The sequence below is a fragment of the Asterias rubens genome, chromosome 3, assembly GCF_902459465.1.
Source record: "Asterias rubens chromosome 3, eAstRub1.3, whole genome shotgun sequence".
In the NCBI taxonomy this organism is placed as follows: Eukaryota; Metazoa; Echinodermata; class Asteroidea; order Forcipulatida; family Asteriidae; genus Asterias; species Asterias rubens.
This window is the reverse complement of record NC_047064.1, coordinates 22,692,871-22,714,669: the sequence shown is the minus strand read 5'-3', so window position 1 is coordinate 22,714,669 and position 21,799 is coordinate 22,692,871. Positions and strand designations below refer to the sequence as shown.

At 39.1% G+C, this 21,799-nt stretch overlaps 1 protein-coding gene across 2 annotated transcripts in view; it reads right to left on the bottom strand.

Annotated features, from left to right (window-relative positions):
- LOC117287813 (angiotensin-converting enzyme-like) overlaps positions 1-21,011 on the bottom strand; it is a 32,770-nt gene extending 11,759 nt beyond the window's left edge. For both annotated transcript variants that reach the window (XM_033768342.1, XM_033768344.1), the window contains exon 1: positions 20,489-21,011. The gene's annotated coding sequence lies outside the window, so the exon portion shown is untranslated. The remainder of the gene's footprint in view (positions 1-20,488) is intronic.
- Between the last annotated feature and the right edge of the window lie 788 nt (positions 21,012-21,799).

The following is a 21,799-nucleotide window of genomic DNA, read 5'->3' as shown; positions in this document are numbered from 1 at the left end:
TAGTTACTCAAAATAATTAGAGAGAAAAAGCCTAAATGAACGAGCTGCTGTTAGAAGACAAAATTGTAAGACTGATAAAACGACAATATTTAGGAGTTTCACGGTTGGAGACCGTGTAAAAAATACTAGTGAATTGTTTACAAACAAAGGAGGGACATAAAGTCGGCCTCGATTGCGTTTGTTTGGGTGTGAGGATTGTATACATAAGGACTTTAACCAAAGGGGTAGGGGTGTTCCGACCGGCAGAGTGGTGAAGGCCTGCCCAATTAATAGGAGAACAGAGAGTTGTTCTCGGTTTAAACCACGTGGGTGTGTGCTCATATTGCGTACCTTATGGAGACCTGCCAATAGGACAACACAAAAAGTATGTACACCAACTTGGTGATATTCAAGATCCGTAATCTTAGATTTCTAAACCGTAAACACACACAACGAAAACATTTTTGCATCTCATGACGTCAAATTAATATTGTCCCTCGCGGGCAAGTCACGGTGTCTGTGCGATTGTTCACACACAAAAACTGACAATAGTTACATATCCATTTGATGCCTTGAATAAAGACTACACACCCCAAGCATTGACTATGCTGATGGTTCACCACGCATTCTCTTCATCTAGTACTTGCCAACTAGTAGTAGTAGGCATTGTGCACCGCTCAAACCGTCATTGCTTTACGGGACCCCTCTTGATAAAATATGGAATAATTCAAGTTGAAAGTTTTTCCAAAACAGAGCTGAATTATGGATGAGGGTATAGCATTACTAGTCTGTAGTTTGTACACACAAGCCATAATGAGGTCATCTTTGGCCTAGGTATTAATTATTCATTTGTTTCTAAACGCTAGGACAACTAGCCGGGGCAAACGCAAGACGTCACGCTTCAACACTCGTTCCATGCCTTTGAGTGTTTGGACCAACACGGGACAAATCTAAAACGTGCCGTTGAATTGTATTTTTCGCTTCGGTTTGATTTTAGTTTAGTATTTGGTCGAACTAACTCAAATGACGTAATTAGGATGTCGTCAAGGTACAGCTAATCTTAAGCGTGATCTGAACCTGTAAACAAAGTATACTATTGTGACATTTTGAGTGTTCACTAATCATGATACGAAATAAGTGTTTTATGGCGGACCTCCTACTAATTGGTGACCACGCCCCTCCTCCCAATACTTTATGGGCTGCGGGAGGGATGGTCATGTTGACATTATAAACTAAATAGTCAAGTAATTAACGTAAAACGAATTTAATGTAATTTACACAAACATCATAAAACGTGAATCCGGAGTTTCTTTTAATCAACTGTTTGATCCCAAATAGGGTCCGATTACTACTGCGTCATTGGAACTCTAGACTACAGTGGTAGCCACAGCGGGGTTTGATTTCACCGGGTTGGAGCCGTATTAGGTGACCGTTCGAAGTACATTGTTTCTGGTAGGTCTATACGTGATGCTCCATTTGCAGCATCAGCAATTCCTCGGTGTACCCGGACAGGATTGCTTTCCCTACAATGCAATGAATGGTAAAGTAGTTCTCGTAGAACAATCCATGTGTGCGTTTTGGCTTGTATGAACAGCTTTGTCGAAATCCCCCATCTACGCACGAAGGAGCGAAATAAAGAGAGCGGCATAACGCGAGAGAGGAAAAGAAAATGGTTTAACCGGTAAACTCTCAACCTCCAGACCTCATGCAATGTTTACAGTCCTAGAAATGGAAAACAGCGATCTGCTAGGATCGCAATTCGCAGGTGTCACGATTCATGTTTTACCCCAATATATAAGACGCGAAATATTGTGACATTAGAAAACTCACCAGCGGGACGCATTGATCTCCCGTCCGGCAAGGAGTAGCCTCGCCCGGGAAGAATAGCTCGTGCGTGGATAACACGAGGAACAAGACGAAGATTGGACAAACATAAAAATCAACTAATTTCAAGGTGTCATAAAAATTGCAAAGGGTGAAAAAATCAGATGACGGGAGAAGAATGAACATGGAGCTAAAACTGACAGGCCTGCCCGAGCAGAGGTGTCGAGCTAGTCACGTTTTTCATTACCGAGATTCTCCAATTCAATCGTCAAAGTTCCGTGTAATTGCTTTTATTGTGTTGTTGAGAAGTGATGTAGCACTTAACAGTCACAAAAATACCCCTCGATACTCGTAATATTGTAATCCCTCATAAATGAAATAGATGACAACGTAGGGTGCGTTTCTGTACATCACCTGCAGGACAGGGGGAGTGGTCAAATTATACAGAATAATAACATGTGCCAGCTTTATCGTGTTTTATTTTCACACTTTGCCTCGATAAAATTACTTTCAGTGAACACCTTTCTTCTCTCTTTGAGTTGTGTTTCTTGATGTCCAATAAATGCCTCAGAAATTATCTAGACTTAAAAAATCTGATTTCTTGGAAACCATCTTTGCGCATTAATTGCTGACGTCCTGCCGAGAATAATGGCGACTCCAGTGTATCAGAACTAAAGCTCTAAACTCAGTATCCCCTTAAAGCCACACTCTACTGTTTAGTCAGACTAAACTGTGCAAATAATGGAACTGATTTGCTTTGGAGAAGTTACTGATTTAAGACAGGAAATTGTTCTTGATAACCAGGAAACGGGGATAAGGCCTCATGGAACCCACAGCTCCGTGTTTTTCCGGACTCCGGCTCCGGGGGAGAAAGGTACTATGTGGTGTTTAAGACGTAACGCCTTAAAGTTAATTAGTTTCCATTGTTTTAACGACTGGCAATGACCTTGTTTTCATCGAACTGCTAAGTTTTTTTGTTTGTTCGAAAACCGACTCTGGTGAAAGATGATTGAAGGTGAAATATCATGTTTATCAATCATGTTTAATCATATTGTTCATTATGCTTAGAGCTCCCTGGAATCAATCTGTTCTGCTTTCGAGCCGTTTGATAATATCTGCCTCCGTCTAAGATAAACCAGAATGGATTGCGGAAGATGTTATGTTGGATGTCATGTTGTCATGGTAACGCAAAGAGAGCCAGAGATAATGATGAGAAGAAATATAGATATAAAATAAATAGCCAATGACGTATGTTTTTTTAATCATTTTATTTATTAATATTAATTATGACAGAAATTTGTTTGTAGGAATTTAATCAGACTTAGCTGAGTGAATTACTCTTACCGGCTGCTGTAAATGACGTCTGAGCGGCTGGAAATGACGAAACGAAGCCATTTTAGTACAGCATTTAGGGGAAGCAAAGACAGACAAAATGGATTCTGAGTAAGTCTTAAAGGAACACGTTGCCTTGGATCAGTCGAGTTGGTTTTTGAAAAGCGTTTGTAACCGTTGGTTTTAAAATGCACATGGGTAAAAAGATATTGGAAAGGTAGAATACAATAATCCACACAAACATGCCTCGAAATTGCACGGTTTTCCTTTTACTTCGTCGACTAACACGGGAGTCAAATTATTTTTGACTCCCGTAAATGGCCGACCGTATTAGTTCGCACAGTAAATGGAAAACCATGCAATTTCGAGGCAAATAATAATAGTGTGGATCATTGTATTCTACTTTTAAAATATCGTTCCAACTATGCATGTTATAAAAAAAACGGTTACAAACGCTTTTTATAGACCAACTCGTCCGATCCAAGGCAACGCGTTCCTTTAATGGTCACAGTGACAACTCATGTTTCACAATTTGAATTATCATTTTTGTAGTCAGGAGTATAATCTACGTTGATGTGAATGATTTGGCACTGAACATTGTAAAGTCAATTCAATTCAATTCAATTCAATTCATCAACATTTATTTCCACCAAGGATAAACACTTTAGAAAAAACAACAACAATTGAAACAATAAAACTAATACGTGGATGCATTACCCAGGAATCCGAAGCTTGTTAACGGAATGCCTTAAACACAAGCAAAAAATAGACTTAAGTAAGACAATATTGAAGAATGTCGGGTATATCGTGATTCATTCGTGTCTGAATGATCATTCGGATTCGAACCCGCGACCTTTCTCACTATAGATGACTGGATTCCGGGGCCAAGGGTGAATTGCAGAATCACTGATGGGTCTCGAATATTATATCAATAAATAAATAAATAAACAAACAAATGAACAATATCACCATCCTTGTGGAAGTCCTACTTGCATTGATGAATAAAGAAACATATCAATTTTTAAGCATCATTTTTAAAGGGAAATATGATGTAAATCAATGGTTATATATGCACAATCTTACTGTTGTTTATTGAAGTCACTCTTTCAACGCTGGCATACATTACAAAGGAACAATTTACAAAGTTTACTACTTTTGGTAAGTGAAATTGTTGAATTTGTACTAATTAGTTCAACGAACGAGAACTTGCAAGTTGAATTCGATTAAGTTACGTGGGAACGTATCCCTATCTGCGAGTATTTGGCTTCTAGCTTCGTTAATCAAACTCGCAACGAAACTTTGAACCGTACTAAGGTATACGCCATTAGTTAAGTTTTTACTAGGGTCTCAACGTTTGCATTTTGTCGAGATACTTTATCCGCAAAGAGTGGGAGAAATTGGAGCTTGTGCTGGCGGCTGGAGACAGAGTGTGTCAATACACCGAGTTACATTAAACGTGAAAGGTAAGTTCAATAAATCCATTGGTGGAGTTACATTTCAAGAAATAATAGAATTTCGCGTCTGGCCCGGCATCATTTTGCAACAGCACAGTTTGCACATGGATAGAGTGAGAGCGGAATAAGAGACTTGTCTTGCCTTGTTTTTACTGGAGAGTGTATTCACCGAGTCTCTCGGCGAATTACGGAACCATATTCGTGTGTGGAAATACTAGACGTGTATTATTTTAAGGGGGTTGGTGTGTGTCGGAACATACCAAGCAGCCAGTGAGTAGCAGTGGTATGTGCGAGCAGGAATCGAACGACAGAGTCAAAAGGATTTAGCTTTTTATGACTGAACATAAAGACGACGATGAGTGGTTTGTATTCTGTATACTCCAATGTGGAATACGCCTCAACTTTAAAATGTATTATGACAGGTATAAGGATACTGTGAGGAAACTCTAAATGACAACTCAGTATTATCAAAGTTCCACTATTCACAATGACTCAAACTATACAAAAACAACTATCTTGAATGCAATAAATTGCATATTCCTTACGTGAGAAAATCACATGTCATAATTTAAAACACGCTACCTTCACTAATGACGTAGTTCCTCTGAATCTCACAGCCTTATTGAGTCCGAACTTGGGTTATTTTCAGCATATTCAGATTTGTAGAGAACAGAGCTAGACAAAAGTCTGTGTTCGTGAATGGAAAAACCATTGGGCTCCCGAAGTGCATGCATACCGCCAGTCAAACACGTAACGTATTTAAAGCAGAATTCTAGTAATTTTACGGAGTTTTCCATAGCAGAACGAGTACAAAACGGTGCTTCCTCACTTCAACAAACGATTGCAAAAGTTAAATCTAATGAAACATTAGACATTACCTGTAAGTTGACAATGACTGTTTTATGTCCATTTTGCCATAAAAACATGGGGTTCAGGTGACGGTGACGCTTTGGACTATTAGACTTGCCCTTTGTCTTTATCCGCAACAGGTACTGGTCCTATATACAAGCCCAATGATTTCATTGGATACAAGGGTTCATGTTCAGTGACTTAAGATTATTAAATGCAAAACGCGGCAGGATAACACCTTTAAAGGATGGAGACTGGAGAGGACACGATTTTCAAGAAACACACTGTCTAAAAACTACAGGGCCAAACTTGATTCGTAAACTGGATCCCTGACCCATGTGTTTATTAGGCTAACCCGGATATGTAGTGGTCTTAAAAGACTTTGAATGACGACCTCAACAAACACAGTAAGCTCCGTATTGCATGTTTTATGTACACTTAAAACATAGTTTGAGTGCTATCTGTGGGACTCATTAAAGGCAGTGGACACTATTGGTAATTACTGAAAATAAGTATTGGCATAAAACCTTTCTTGGTGAACAGTAATGGGAAGAGGTTGATGGTATAAAACATTGTGAGAAAAGGCTCCCTCTGAAGTGCCATAGTTTTCGAGAAAGAAGTAATTTTTCACGAATTTGATTTCGAGACCTCAGATTTAGAACTTGAGGTCTCGAAATCAGCCATCTAAACGCACACAACTTCGTGTGACAAGGGTTATTTTTCTTTCATTATTATCTCGCAACTTCGATGACCGATTGAGCTCAAATTTTCACAGGTTTGTTATTTTATGCATAATGTTGAGATACACCAACTGTGAAGGCTATAGTCTTTGACAATTACCAATAGCGTCCACTGCCTTTAAACTTACTAATACACTGTTCAAAGCTCCCCTTAAAATATTATGCAGAGGTGCTGCCGTTTTTGAAAAATGAGTCACGAAAATAATGTTCGTCTCAGAAGACGAGAATTATTTTAGCATGTACAACGTAGGCTACTGAAGAGAAACTGGCATTGGTGAAAACCTCATAGTGTTTCACAACCCAGTTTTAATGTGGTTGACTCATTTTGTTCTCAGGTTTGTAAGTAATGCTTACCCAAAGAATAAAATAATTTAACATATGTTATTTTAATAAGCCTATTTAAGCATTACAAATTGTAAACCTGAAAATATTGGAAAGCTTTATGATAATAAATTATAGAAGAAAACATCTTGAAAAGACAAGAAAACAAAGCCACTTCAATGTAGCCGACAAGAAAACCCATTCCCAGATGACCGGCATTAATCAAAACAAAACACCACTGTGACTCGAAAGTCTATTAATCAAGAAACTAATCCCCAACAAACACAAGTGAAGTGATGAAAGACAAGCTTTGAAGACAATGTGATAAAAAAATACACATTGAGTGGCTGGGGGTGGATAAGTAGATGAAATACTGAGATGAATTATTATATTTCATCTTTAATACTGACATTGGGAAGGGAGTTTCTAAAGAGAAACTTGTGGCGCCAGCCTGATTGAGAATGTTAGTCTTTGCCTTCAACACTGCGCTGTAGGAATCGAATTGAGTATTGACCGAGTCTGTAACACAATAACGCTATAGTTTGTGCAACTTATACTGAATGGTATTTCATTGCACTTTCTACGATCTAGCCGGCTTGTTATCAACTGATTTGATTGCATTCTTTTTATCTTCCATCTCGGAAGAAAACTTCCCTTAAAATGTTATGTCTTGTTTTCCTATGTCCCCGAGCTATCTTTCAATGAAATTATTTGGTTCGTGACTATCGGCGTTTGTATAAAGAAACAACATTATTATCTGAAGTTTGACAATTTGATCTTAGTTTTTCGTTACACCAGAGGGGGCTGTTTCTCACAATGTGTTATACTATCGACAGCTCTCCGTTATTCGTTACCAAGTTAAATTGTTATGGTAACAATTAATTTGGGTAATTACCGATAGTGTCCACTACCTTTAATAATCACATGTGGCTCTTCACTCCAGATGCGGACAAAATATGTTGTGTGTGACATACAAGTTATATAGCATTTGAGGCATTGCATGGTGAGGTATCAATGTATATTTGGTTTGCGATAACACCATGTGTGTATCTACTTGCCAGGTAGAGTTTGTTCTTAGAGAACTGTCTTGCTTTATTCTACTGCCGCGGAGTAGACAAACAACTTACATATGAACGGACAATAATAATAGACAACATGTTGCCACCAATTTGGCAGTGTTTCGTCAACCAATACAAGTCATATTTAACAAGTGAAAATAAATGAACCAGGCTGTTTCACCTTCCAGACTCGGTTCGATTACGTTGATTTGAATGGGTAGTTCCTACTATACATGTTGATGCGTTGAGGATGGTTTCAGACAACACCGCCACACCTTTTTGAGAATTTAGTTAGTCATGTACCATTACAAAGCAGCCCTCCGGATGCAACATCTTCCTGGTTAACGACTCCATGGAGTCATAAACACTCCTTGGTTTGCATCTCATAGCACTCAGTGGGACAGGATTAACACGTGTATAAAATCAGTAACTATCAACTAGTTTCATTTGTACAAGGCCCCCACAGCTTGTTCTTCTCAGAGCATGCCATTTTAGAATAAGTTTGTTTCAGAATAAAGGGACTGAGGTACAGATCTATAAATAGAGAGAACGAATTGTCACATGGGGGAACCAGTTTTTGGTGTCACATGGTGGACGGGCGCCATTTTAAAGCGTAGCACAACCATTGATATCCATATATTGACTGACAGGTCACATCAAGAGCGTAAACATTACTGGAGATCAGTGAGCACAACCCAATGTGCTGTCTAGTCTGGCACCATGCGTTCACATATGCGTTTAAGAATTGTTTATGTGACTTGTTATTGTTGCTGTTGTTGTTGTTTGAGTGTTTTTTATGGATTTTTTAGTTGGGGTTCGGACAAAACGAAGTGGCTTCATACCGCAAGTGATCGCAATTCTCCCAATGCTTCGATAGATTACCTATAATATCCTTTCTATTGACGTCACAACATGAACTGCTTATTTCAGTTACAGGAGTCTTTGTTCGGAAATGCCATTAATCTCAATTCTCATTCTTCTATCTATCTAAAATCCAGTCGTATTCCAGACAAATTAATGTTCGAATGCGAAGTTAGTTTCGTTATTATCGATGGCCAAGTAAATACAAGATTACGCTGCTTTTGTAGGCCACGTAAATACGATCGTATTATACGCTGGTATCGATGACGGTTATGTATATACAATCTGAATAACGTTGACATCATATGGATGGTCATGTTATCACGTTGGCACCACTGTAAGGACATAAGTTGGCGTTGATTACTGCGTAAATATGATGCTATAAACGCCACCTAAATTAGTTACGGTGCCTTTTCATGTTGCTTTTTAAATGCAGGGTTTGGAATTAATCATAACTCAATGCGTGTTTGAAGCTTTTTATACTAAGGATTATACGATAATTATATTGGTAAAATTGCGGGTTCAATCAGACAAAATCTCTTATGATAGAAGTGTGTTGGTTCTGAGAGGAACCTATATTTTTGTAGTCTCGACGTTTCGATCACGCTCCACTCGTCTTCTCTGCTCTAACACTGCACGTCTTCTACTGATGATGACAAGCACGGTATATGGTTCGAAAAGTACAGACAACAGCAGTTCTTCTTCTAACACACTTCTCCAAAAATGATTAATACTTGACAACTGGCATAGCCTTCATGGAACAAACAGCAAAGGTAAAGAAAGATGCGGTTCGCTTTAAAACTCCATTACGTATAATGACCCGTGCATCTGGGCTAATGTATAACTCATTTTAGCGCAATGTGAACCACAACTTAGTTGTATGTTTGGTTGGATGATGTGCACAAAGGTCGTAAAACACATTCAGAAACAAAACTTTCATGTGACTCTGTGAAAGGTTCAGCTGCTCAAATATTTGAAGAAGAAAAAAAATAATAAACAAACAAACAACTATAAAGTAAACACACTGATAAAGTTTCCCTTTTTAGGATGGGGGGGGGGTTCTCCGACATAACGTTGAAGTGGAAAGGTTTTTTCCAAAAAATAGAACTCGTTTTTCAAAAATATTTAATAAAATGATATCAGTTTAGAAGCAGTTTATAGAAGTCATGGACGTAATTATTCTTCAACTGCATAAATTAATAGTTTACAGTGTTTCTTCATTGCGTATCGATTTCGAAGAGACGACGATATTTATGAAAATAATTAGTTGCATTTTGTTATAATGCAACATCCTGAGTATGATCAGCAGTGCATGGATAATGGATACTTAAAGCTGACCTGTACCACTTTAATTTGTCCAAGTATCATGAGACATTTCTGGAAGTAAAACGGTCTGACAAGACGATATAAAACACTCGGTACATGCGTTATCAAACATTTCATTCTAGTGTTGGGATAAATATCTAATCGCAGGCTGGGGTTAGGATAAAACTTGCTTGAAAAGCGGCTCACGTGTTGAATTGTTTAATATTCAACTTTCAATTCAAAAATCACATTTCTTTCCATACTGAATGAACAATTCTTTAAACGCATCAAGAACAAGTGAACTTAATAAGAACCAGTTGTTTTCCTCATAGCTTCCGTTACTACACTAAACTTGAAAGGAATTATGGACAACACAAGAAGGTGGCACTGTGGTGTGAGGAGTATGAGTCAACGGAGCCCTTTAATTAAAACAAACGAACAAAATGGTTTCCTGTACGCCCGGTCTTAATGAAAAATAGCCTCTGAAGTGTGACGACTTTATTATAAACACACGACAACATGTGTTCTCTGGGTTCCGAAGACGTCATCATTATTAACTTATTTTGCAGATTTGTTTATGGGATGTGAATAATTCCTAAAAGGTTTATGTGGCCTGATTATTCTAGCACGTCGTTGGAAAAACTGTTAGATACATTTCTCTCTGAAAGTCTACTTGTTCTTACGATGATAAAATTTCATTTTATGGAGATTGCACTGTCTAATTATTGTTGTTAATTTTGTATGAAATGACGCATCCCAAAACGTGTGTACTGCTGTTTTTTTTTATAAATTTTGTCAATTTTTTATGAGACCAGTGCAGTTTGCCTGCCAGAAAGTCCACGGTATACATAGATACAACAACTGCCAGTCGCGTCAATAAATATATCACATTAAATTAACTAATTTAAATAGCCTTTTCGAAACTACAGCTTTTGGCAAAGGCTTGACGCAAAGTCATGCTACCTTTGTTGTGCATCCGAGTTGATAACGCCACAGTTTCGAAAACACCCGCTTGTGTTCGACGTACCTTCAAGATAAAAATGTTCGGTATCTCTAACATAAAACTATTTGACAATGCCCCTTAAACCGTCCCATCCGCTCCGAATTATTCATTAGCCTTAATGATATGTCACACTGAGTTCCATTCCAAATATTTACCAAATATTGTTATTCATTTATTACATCACCTAAAAGAGAAAGCGACTTTGTTTCATAATAGACACTCCTGCAAGGATTTAGTGGTATCATTCCCCGCCCCCCCCCCCCATCTCTAATTAAATGGACTGCTAAAAAGATAAGCTTGTCTCATAAATTATCCGTGCTTTAATGGATCCGTTTCGGTTTGGGTTTGTAATATTGGGACTGCACTACAGTGTGTTTCTATAAGCTGAACGTGGTCGACGCATATGAGTTCAAGTTGACTTTATGTATGACTTAATACACTTTAATATGACTTTATGTTGACTTAATATATGACACTGATGGGAAAACTGTTGATGCTATGAGATTATTTATAATGATGTCTACTTTAGACTCCCAGACTATAACACTTAGACAGTGGCATTAAACATTCACAGTGACATACAGCTTGATGTAACACTTAGACAGTGGCATCAAACATTCACAATGACATACAGCTTGATGTAACACTTAGACAGTGGCATCAAACATTCACAATGACATACAGCTTGATGTAACACTTAGACAGTGGCATCAAACATTTACAGTGACATACAGCTTGATGTAACACTTAGACAGTGGCATCAAACATTCACAGTGACATACAGCTTGATGTAACACTTAGACAGTGGCATCAAACATTCACAATGACATACAGCTTGATGTAACACTTAGACAGTGGCATCAAACATTCACAGTGACATACAGCTTGATGTAACACTTAGACAGTGGCATCAAACATTCACAATGACATACAGCTTGATGTAACACTTAGACAGTGGCATCAAACATTCACAGTGACATACAGCTTGATGTAACACTTAGACAGTGGCATCAAACATTCACAATGACATACAGCTTGATGTAACACTTAGACAGTGGCATCAAACATTCACAGTGACATACAGCTTGATGTAACACTTAGACAGTGGCATCAAACATTCACAATGACATACAGCTTGATGTAACACTTAGACAGTGGCATCAAACATTCACAATGACATACAGCTTGATGTAACACTTAGACAGTGGCATCAAACATTCACAATGACATACAGCTTGATGTAACACTTAGACAGTGGCATCAAACATTCACAGTGACATACAGCTTGATGTAACACTTAGACAGTGGCATCAAACATTCACAATGACATACAGCTTGATGTAACACTTAGACAGTGGCATCAAACATTCACAATGACATACAGCTTGATGTAACACTTAGACAGTGGCATCAAACATTCACAGTGACATACAGCTTGATGTAACACTTAGACAGTGGCATCAAACATTCACAATGACATACAGCTTGATGTAACACTTAGACAGTGGCATCAAACATTCACAGTGACATACAGCTTGATGTAACACTTAGACAGTGGCATCAAACATTCACAGTGACATACAGCTTGATGTAACACTTAGACAGTGGCATCAAACATTCACAATGACATACAGCTTGATGTAACACTTAGACAGTGGCATCAAACATTCACAATGACATACAGCTTGATGTAACACTTAGACAGTGGCATCAAACATTCACAATGACATACAGCTTGATGTAACACTTAGACAGTGGCATCAAACATTCACAAGAACATACAGCAGGGAGCAGTAAGAACCAAAGATCCATAAGAGAAACTGTTTTCAGGTTTTATTTCCGGCCTGGTTCAATCGGGCTAAACAAGCTTCACAGGTAGACGCTTCATCCCCCATCAACCAACATCAACATAATTGACTCCCTCTCACTCATGGACCGCCATCAAAGAAAGACTCATGCATATAGTCTTGTCTTTTGAGCTCGCCTTGCTTCTTGAGGTATGGGCTACCGTATCAAGAGGCCATTTATCAACACACGGTGTCGTCTATTATTTGAGGCACCAATGCCTACATAATTTATCCATACTTGACCAGAATCAAACAACCTTGCAGGCTGGAAGCAACTGCTACTTGTGAAGTTATGTCCAATATTATTACATTGTTACTTTCACGCAAAACTTGGCAGATATACCCATACCCCCCTTTCAACAATATTATTGTTGTCGTTCAATTCCAAATTATTTGTTACTTCTTCTTTTGATTGTTGTGTGTTAAACAATGGGGTATAATAACTCTACAAAATAGAAGAAAAAACAACTGAAATGTATTAATTAAAGCTGATGTATATGCCTATTTAATTGTGTAAAAAAATATATAGTAATAAAAAACTATGCACGAGATCTTGAAGATGCTTGCACGTGTCTTGGATATCAACTTTGAGCTCCCCCTCCCCCCTTCCTAGACTGTTCAGGAACCTGAATGTGACATGAAGCAAAGTGAGATCTGTCAGGTTTCATTCTCTCGTAAGATTGAGTTAGCCGAAGCTCCACCTCACACTAAATGACATTTAAATCGATCAGATCATGGTTTGACCAAGAAGCGTTGCACCAAATTGAAAAAGATGAAATATTAATAACCCCCATAGGAAACTTGTCGATCCCGTTGTGAAGCTCAGAAAGGTCAACTTTGTTTTAAAAAACGTCCTGCATTAACATGTATATAAACTAAACATTAACCAAACCTAGCATTCATTCTTTTTCTTTTTTCATTTTGTTACAGTATTGGCGTTATGAGATTACCTGAATCGGAGGGATAGGTAGCAACAATAGAAGCAGGTATAGGTATAAGAATTTAGGAAACTATTAGGGTGTATAAACATCAATAAATAAAGCAGTAATTAAAGGCAGTTGGCAAAAGGGGTGGGAAGAGAAGTTTGGAGACATCTTAAATATAATCGTCTCACAATTAAAGACTGCTGCTGGTGTTCTAAATGTCATATATACTTGCGGGAGAAAAAAAGAAACCTTTGTAATTGTCATTGTCTGTTTCGTTTAATTAAAAGATTATTGTGGCGTCTTCCCCCCTATCGTCCCATAAGTATGCCGATGACAACAAACTTATATTTGGAAAAGACCTGCCTGTCAGCTAATCTGCATTGTCTCATACATGGACGAGTGCAGCCAGATAATCCCCATACACTGTAAGTAGTGCACGTATACTGCATCTTGCCATCAAATATTTATTTTTTTGTTTAAAAAAAAAAACTCGAGCCTGCAAATTGCATTTATCCTTGACGGAGCGACAAGCCATCTGGCGAGATGTCTACTTTGCCGTCATCCAGCTAGTGTCGTGTCACGCTACAAAGCCATGCATGCAGCGTGCTTCGCTATGTCGGCTTCTGATGTTCCTAATGTTATTATAATAATAACTCATTATCAATTGAGACTATAACTTACGTATTATTTTGACCACTTATCATTTTTTTTTTAACAATACGTTTTTCTTTAACTTATCCTTTTAATGGCACTGTGAACAAAAGTTTATTTTGTTTGACGTAAATCTACATTGCTTTGTGTGTTTTGTGGACTATAACTCGTATGCTAAGCACGTTTGGTCATTTTTTTGAAACCATTATTGTATGTAGTCTATCAAATGTGTCTACCGTAAACTCATACTATGCTGATCAGATTTTCGCAAATAACGGTCAGTATATGGCCTACAACCTAATGCTACTTTCACACTTGAGCGAAAATCTTGCGAATATGAATCTTTGAAATTCGCGATGAATTCGCCCAAAAGTTGCGATTTGATAGTGAATAATTGTTATGTTCTCGGTCGTCCTTAAAGGCAGTGGACACTATTGGTAATTACTCAAAATAATTATTAGCATAAAACCTTACTTGGTAACAAGTAATGGGGAGAGGTTGATGGTATAAAACATTGTTAGAAACGGGTCCCTCTGAAGTGACGTAGTTTTCGAGAAAGAAGTAATTTTCCACAAATTTGATTTCGTGATGACCTCAAGTTTAGAATTTGAGGTCTCGAAATCAAGCATATGAAAACACACAACTTCGTGTGACAAGGGTGTTTTTTCTTTCATTGTTATCTTGCAACTTCGACGACCGATTGAGCTAAATTTTTCACAGGTTTGTTATTTTATGAATACGTTGAGATACACCAAGTGAGAAGACTGGTCTTTGACAATTACCAATAGTGTCCACTGTCTTTAAACCTCTCCTTACCAATATCTTACGCATAATACGCACGCTTTACCAACAGTACTAATGGCTTACCAGATGCTAACGCAAATCGATGGCGAATTACCGTCTTCCCAACATTCGCTGAATGTACGGAAGAGCTTCCTTCGTATTGCTCCTCTCACAGAGTGGCGAATGTTCTTGCGAACATGAATACTTGAATTTTGTGTTGAATTCGTCCAAAATGGCGGTTAGATAGTGAATATTTTCATTTCGCTCTCAACCCTCGATCGTCCTCGGTCGGCCCTCTCTTTACCAATATCTTACGAATATCTTACGAATGCTTACCAACGCTTGCCAGTGCCTTTACGAATGTTGCCAACGCTTACGCACGCTTTACCAACGTTACCAATGCTTACGAAAATCACGCCGAATGACCGTCTTCGCAACATTTGCTGAAATTTACAAACCGGTTTGTAAATTGAGCGATCTTCGTAAGAAGGTAGGGAATAATTTGTGAACTTTCCGAATTTGTTACCAACGCTTACGAAGACACTGCGGATGTTGCGAAGTTTGAGCGATTGTCAAATATGTCCTTCCGATACCATATTCGCTAGTATATTCGCCTTGTGAGAGCAGCATAAAGTGACCGATCTTCGTAAGGAGGTTGAGAATGACTTGTGAACGTAGTGAATTTGTGGCGAATGGGGCGAAGTTTGAGCGATTGTTAAATATTTCCGTTCGTAAGCACATTCGCTAGCATATTCTCCCTAGTGTGAGAGTAGCATAAGAGTATCTGTTATGGAACATCTGTTTTGATTGGTGTCCCTAATGGTAGTGATGGCGGTAAAGTTTGCCTAAATCACACTGTCTTTGAACAATTCAATGTGTATACGATACAAGTGCACTTCATTTCAAACATCAATTTTAAAATCAAAATAATGTTTCAAACATTACCCACCCCTTCCAGTCATTCGTCTTCGAGATACCCTTTCCCCGTTGCAAAAACAACATAATTCAATTATTTGTCTTCACATGTCCTTACTCTTTGCCCCGGACCCCCTCCTCCGTCTCTTGTTTTACTATTCACTTTGAATGACCTTCTCAGGGCGTTATGGCAGACGACTTTTATGAAGAACAAAGATAAACAATATAAAAAAGAGCAAGGAAGCATGTGGCAAGCTGCAATAACAATGTCTCTTTAGAAGAAACACGCAAGCTTCTTTTCTTTAATGACTGATACTGAATGAGATATCAAAATTGCAACTCAGCAAATGGGCAAGTCATCTCTGATTCTATTTCTACGGTCGAGTCGCACTATTCTCATCAAGGCTTATTTCTTCATCATCATCTTCTCCATCATCTTCTCCTTCAACTTCTTCTATTCGAGTGAGACATGGCAATTATAGCAGATAGGCTCGTGGATAAACCCGGATCTTCATGCAGCGATCCATTCGCATTATGCTGGATTGCTGACGAAGTGGTTGTCCGCCACTTCAAGTGTCAAAACCACCGATGACCAAATTGTCCAATCAAACGTACTTAGTATAACATTAAAGGGACTCTTTACAACCATTTATTGTTGTTTAGGAAGGGTGGGGTATGCGTGCATTTCAGATTCTAACCCCGCAAAGGAAAACACATTTACAATGTATACTTGTTACGTCACGTTGTATAAGCCTTTGAGCATTTCCTTTGCTTAGACGCATCTACAATGACACGTCGTCACCTTTAAGGGTTTAGGGGGGTTATCAATGTAAACACTGAGGATCGACTTTCTTTTAGGGTACGTGCTGTACCCATTTGTCGACCTCACTTTATAATACACCTGTTCGCCATTTAGAGTTTGATGTTTCCCACTGTCCGGATGGTTTAAACAACACATAGGCTCAGCAGGTATCACGATGTACCCACTCACCGGGATCTATCTGACATCATCCTTAGGGAGCCAAGATGTACCCAAATCAGCTTCGAAGATTCATGAGGTACAAAGTCATCCTCTTGAATCCTGTATGTACCCATTCACCATCCGGGTACAATGTGATGTACCCAGTCACCCTCTGGGGTCCATAATGAACCCTCTCATCCTAAGGGAGCCAAGATGTACCCAAATCACCTTCGAGGATTCATGAAGTACAACAAAGTCATCCTCTTGAATCTTTTATGTACCCATTCACCATCCGGGTACAATGTGATGTATAGACCCTCTATTGATTGTGATTGTAACTATGGACTATTAAATGTCAAAGATGTACCCATTCACAATGAAGACTACCAAAACCAAATATTGACAATAGATTCACAAACCACGCAGCCGAACTATTCTTTATGGTTTGGGCAGTATGTTCTAATGAGAACGATGCGTCTTTTTTCTCGGCGTCCTCTTTTCCCGCCAGAACACCACTTGACAACCCGTTCAGATAAAAACAGTTTAAACTCTCGTAAAGCACCTCTCCCCTGCAGCAAAAGTTTAAAGCGCTCAATATTGTTGAAGGCCACCAACTCGATGACAACAGAATGAATAATAACTCCTAGGTGGCCGTGGGCGCGTGTAATCCACTCACTGAGTACGGTAATCATGAGTGACCGTGAGAGATGAGATTTACCTGCCTGATATCGGGTCTTATAGACCCGGGCAACACCTTGAGCCGTCACACTACGGGGCGTTGCTTGCTTTATCTCCCTTACCATCGCCCTTACCGATCGTGTTTCGCTTGTCGATCTGTAATCGGTGTCCTCTAACAACGTAAGTGTGTTTGTGAGCGCCCGAGTATACGGTTAATATTAACTACTAAATGTTAAGGCCCACTATAAGGTTAGGAGTGCAGGTCATGAAACAATCAGCCCGTATATAAATTGTGTTTTCTACCCGTGAACGAGAGGAGTTTAAATCTAAAATCACGAATACAAAACCTGTTACCTGTAACTCTTATCGTCACACATGAGTTAAAGGCAGAATCAGAGTTGGGATAGACCGCGTGGCCTTGTTTACAAAAAGATTGACCCATACAATTCCGCGACCTTTCAGTCAAGCTTGATACTACAATAGTCACAATAACAATTAATTTATAACATTTGTGTAATTGAATTTCCACATAAATTCAAGTGATATAAAACAATAACTGCTGGAAAGGTTGTGTCCCCTTTCTTCATTCACAGGGTGGTCAAACAGTGAAATCTTCATCAATAATTATAAGACTGGTTCATACTGCTCGCCAATGCAAATGCGAAGTGAATTAGACGTAAATTTGACGTCACAACTCTGTTTCGCAGAGAGCAACCCCTGCGACTTATTCGTTACGAAATTGTGACGTCATTCAACATTTGCTACGCATTCGCAGGAAGTATGGACCAGGCTAAGACTATGTTTAATTCCTCCATGTGGGAATACCAAAATTGTGCTTGCAGGATTTCTAGTCCCTGAGGCTCGTTTGCAAACACTATAATATCACGTCACATGGTCTTTGATCTGATACTTATGCACCAACATGTTGGCTGTCGGGGCTGACTACTGTTAGGGAGCGAACATGGTTCTATAGAAATACGTGTCGTTGTCTCGTGGAAACAGGACTCAAATGGATCTAGATATAACTATTTCAGATTAATTAATTTGAGTTTGAAACTCTCGCCATTAATGTTGATAACGTTAAGGGCTAAGAAGATGAGTACAGAGCGCCAGTTCTTGCAAAACACATCACGGTTTGCCATTTTGGCATTTCACGATTTAATAGTAATCCCATCCAGCCCTATTACTTTATGTGATTACGTCTAAAAAAAAAAAAAAAAAAAAAAATCAAGATAATAAGGAAATAACTTCATTAATAATAGCCATGCGAATGAGGATTTCTTTTCCCTTGACGTAATGATTAAAGTAAGAATAGACTCCGCGTTCTTGATCAATACGACAGCGGTCGGGAAGTAACTCGCCTCCAGACCAGTCTCTAAGGAATTTTTTGTCGCATCGTTATTTTTAAGGCCTTTGTGAGAAAGTCAATTAGCACTCTCTTCTACCTAATTAGATGACTAAGCTATGTATGACTTGAGATAGAAAACAAACGGAGTTTTTTTTTAACGTAAATCACAACCATGATAGAATACCACAAGAGGCGACGGAGAAGAACAGTTTTTGTTTCTCGTCCAGCCATTTTAGTCAATACTGAAAGAGGTTTTTTGCACCGATATAATTAAGCCACAATTAGGGAGACAATCTTATCACAGTCGTGTCCCGATTGATCAGTAACAAAAAAAAGCGTCGTAATGCTCGAGCGAAGCCTCAATACACGCGTGTTTTCTCGCCACACCTATCGTCAACATTGATGAGGTTTGTTACAGGTTGTCTTTTTAGATGTTGTGTTAATTCACAACTAATAAATAATGGTTGTATTACGTTGTATTCCTTCAAAACACAAATGCCTTTTACCATGAAGAGATCTTGTTATACCCCCATGGTTCACAATCAAAGTCGCTTGTTGAAAACATAAATATTGGGTACGAGGTTGAGTTGGATACCGGAATGCGAGACCTATTATTCACCATACAAATACTATAGTCCTGTACTCGATAATGAGTGAAAAACAATCTGTACCCTGACGTCCTGTGATTCGACATTCGACTAAAAATATATTTGGACTCGATTTTAAGTACCCGTTGGTCAAATTCCCTATCAACTTTCCACTAATGCAAGGAATAGAGGAATAAAACTCTGGAAAAGGATACTGAATTTGTGAATTTGTCTTTAACAATGGAATAAAAGGGTAGCTGGCAGGGTCGTTGCCGTGTGATAAAGACCCGAACCGAAGGCGAGGGCCTTTAGCGCACTACTCTTGGTCACTACTCTTAGTCACTACTCTTTTATTCCGATTCATAAATGCCTTTTTGGTTAAAAGGCGTAATAAAGTAATAAGCTCTGTAAAACCTATCCGTTTCACGTGAGCTCTGTATGTACGACGTCCGTGTGTTGCATAGTTATGACTGAGGCGCCTAGTTTCCGGATCATATCCGTTCGTGCGCGTTGTAGTCTTGGTGCAAGACGTTCTCGTTTTCCTTTCACACACAGCGCGGCCAACTCACAGACAGCGCCCGCATCACCCGTAACAAGAAACGTCCTGCACCAAGACTAACCGGTTATAAACAGAGTCCAGCTGGTCATGATCCACCCCCCATGTAACTTGACTGCTAAAATCATATAATTAGTTACGTACGTTGTTCGTAAGTGACTTTGAAGTTAACTATAATTCAAATTAGTTTGGGTAGTTTTATTTAAACCTTTTGCAAAACTTCATTGGCATGCATCTTATGCAATCATTGTCGATATCTATTTGTATTTGACGTTGTTTTACAGGCTACATTTGCACACACCCATACATTCATTGAAAAGAGTTAAACACGATTGTGCCAGATTCTCAAAAATGTTGGAAACTTTAAATAACGGGGGACTCAAATGAGCTGTCGTGTCTCCCGATTTAAAGCAACAACCTATTGCCCACCGTCGCATACCGTTGTTTGGAACATTTGGAGATAGAATTCGCTGTTGCACTTTCCCTTTAAATAAAGTATGGTGTACTTACCGGGAAAGCAGCGGAGGTCTCCCGGATTACACGGGGGGATCAGAAGCTGATATCTCCCGCGAACACCACAGGAGAAGAAGAAGATGAAGTCAGCGAGGCTAGTAAATAAAGACGGAAAAGTATTCTCCGAGATCACACAATCCAGGGAGGTTTTATCCAATAAGACAAGCCAAGTGCTACTGCTACTTCACCTCACAGAGCAACTACAACATCTGATGCACTCGCTTGAGGAGGCGTGATAGACTAGCCACTGTGCAATCTACTCGCCGTATACTACCAAATGCTGACGAGTGATTTTATTATAATGTTGATCACGAACACACTTTTCTACCCATCTCTGTATCATAAGAGATAAAAACAGTATCATAAAGTCAACCATATGGTGATCTTATAGCAGCAGTAGTATGTTTTATGTTGTTTTGTTTTACACGCTCTTATGCTTTTTGACTCCCACTCCTTTGAGAATAAGGAAACCAAATCACCGCTGTGTTTCTAATTACACGTCACTAACGCGTCAATGACGGGAATCCAAGAAGGCATCAAGACACGACTACTATAAGAGCCCCCCAGCCGGTGCCGGAGCTTATATCCTGTTTGGGATCGGGAGGAGGATGAGCAGTTGTGTAGCCCTCTGACTTGAAGACGTCAAGAGGGGCATGCATCATTAAGTTCATCAAACTGTGACCAATATATTCCCAACATCTCCTGGGGATTACGCGTAGATGACCCCCCCCCCCCCCCCTCCGGTTTCAACTTTTGTAATGTATTGTCTTTTGAATCATGCATCATTTTCCTAGAGCACAAACCTATCATGTTGTCACTGTGATGCATCAACCATCACACGGGCACCGTAATTCACTCTGCACCATCCATCATCACACGACTGCCTTTTCACTATTTTCACACATCCTCCAAATTGACAGCATACCATAATGATGAACGACCAATCACACGATGCTATTTATTTTAACTGAAGTAAACTCTAACTTTATTCGGGTCAGAATTGACCCAAATTCTTGGTCCCTAGGGTACCTGGCCCATCTCCGGGTCAGGCTGACGGGTCAATCTGAATCGAGGTTGAACAATTGAATTTTAGCTAAATCTGCGTAATTTTGCCCATTTCTGTGTCATTTTAACTCGGATGCCGGGTCATTCTGACCCTAAACGGGTCAGGTCCGACATGACCCAGATCGTGGTAAATACTCTGATCCGGACGCTGTTGGACTCGATAATTCCAGCCTTTACTTATGGCTTCTTGGTTGGAGTTCGAACCCACGACCAGCTGCCTTCATAGACCGGCGTCTTTAAATG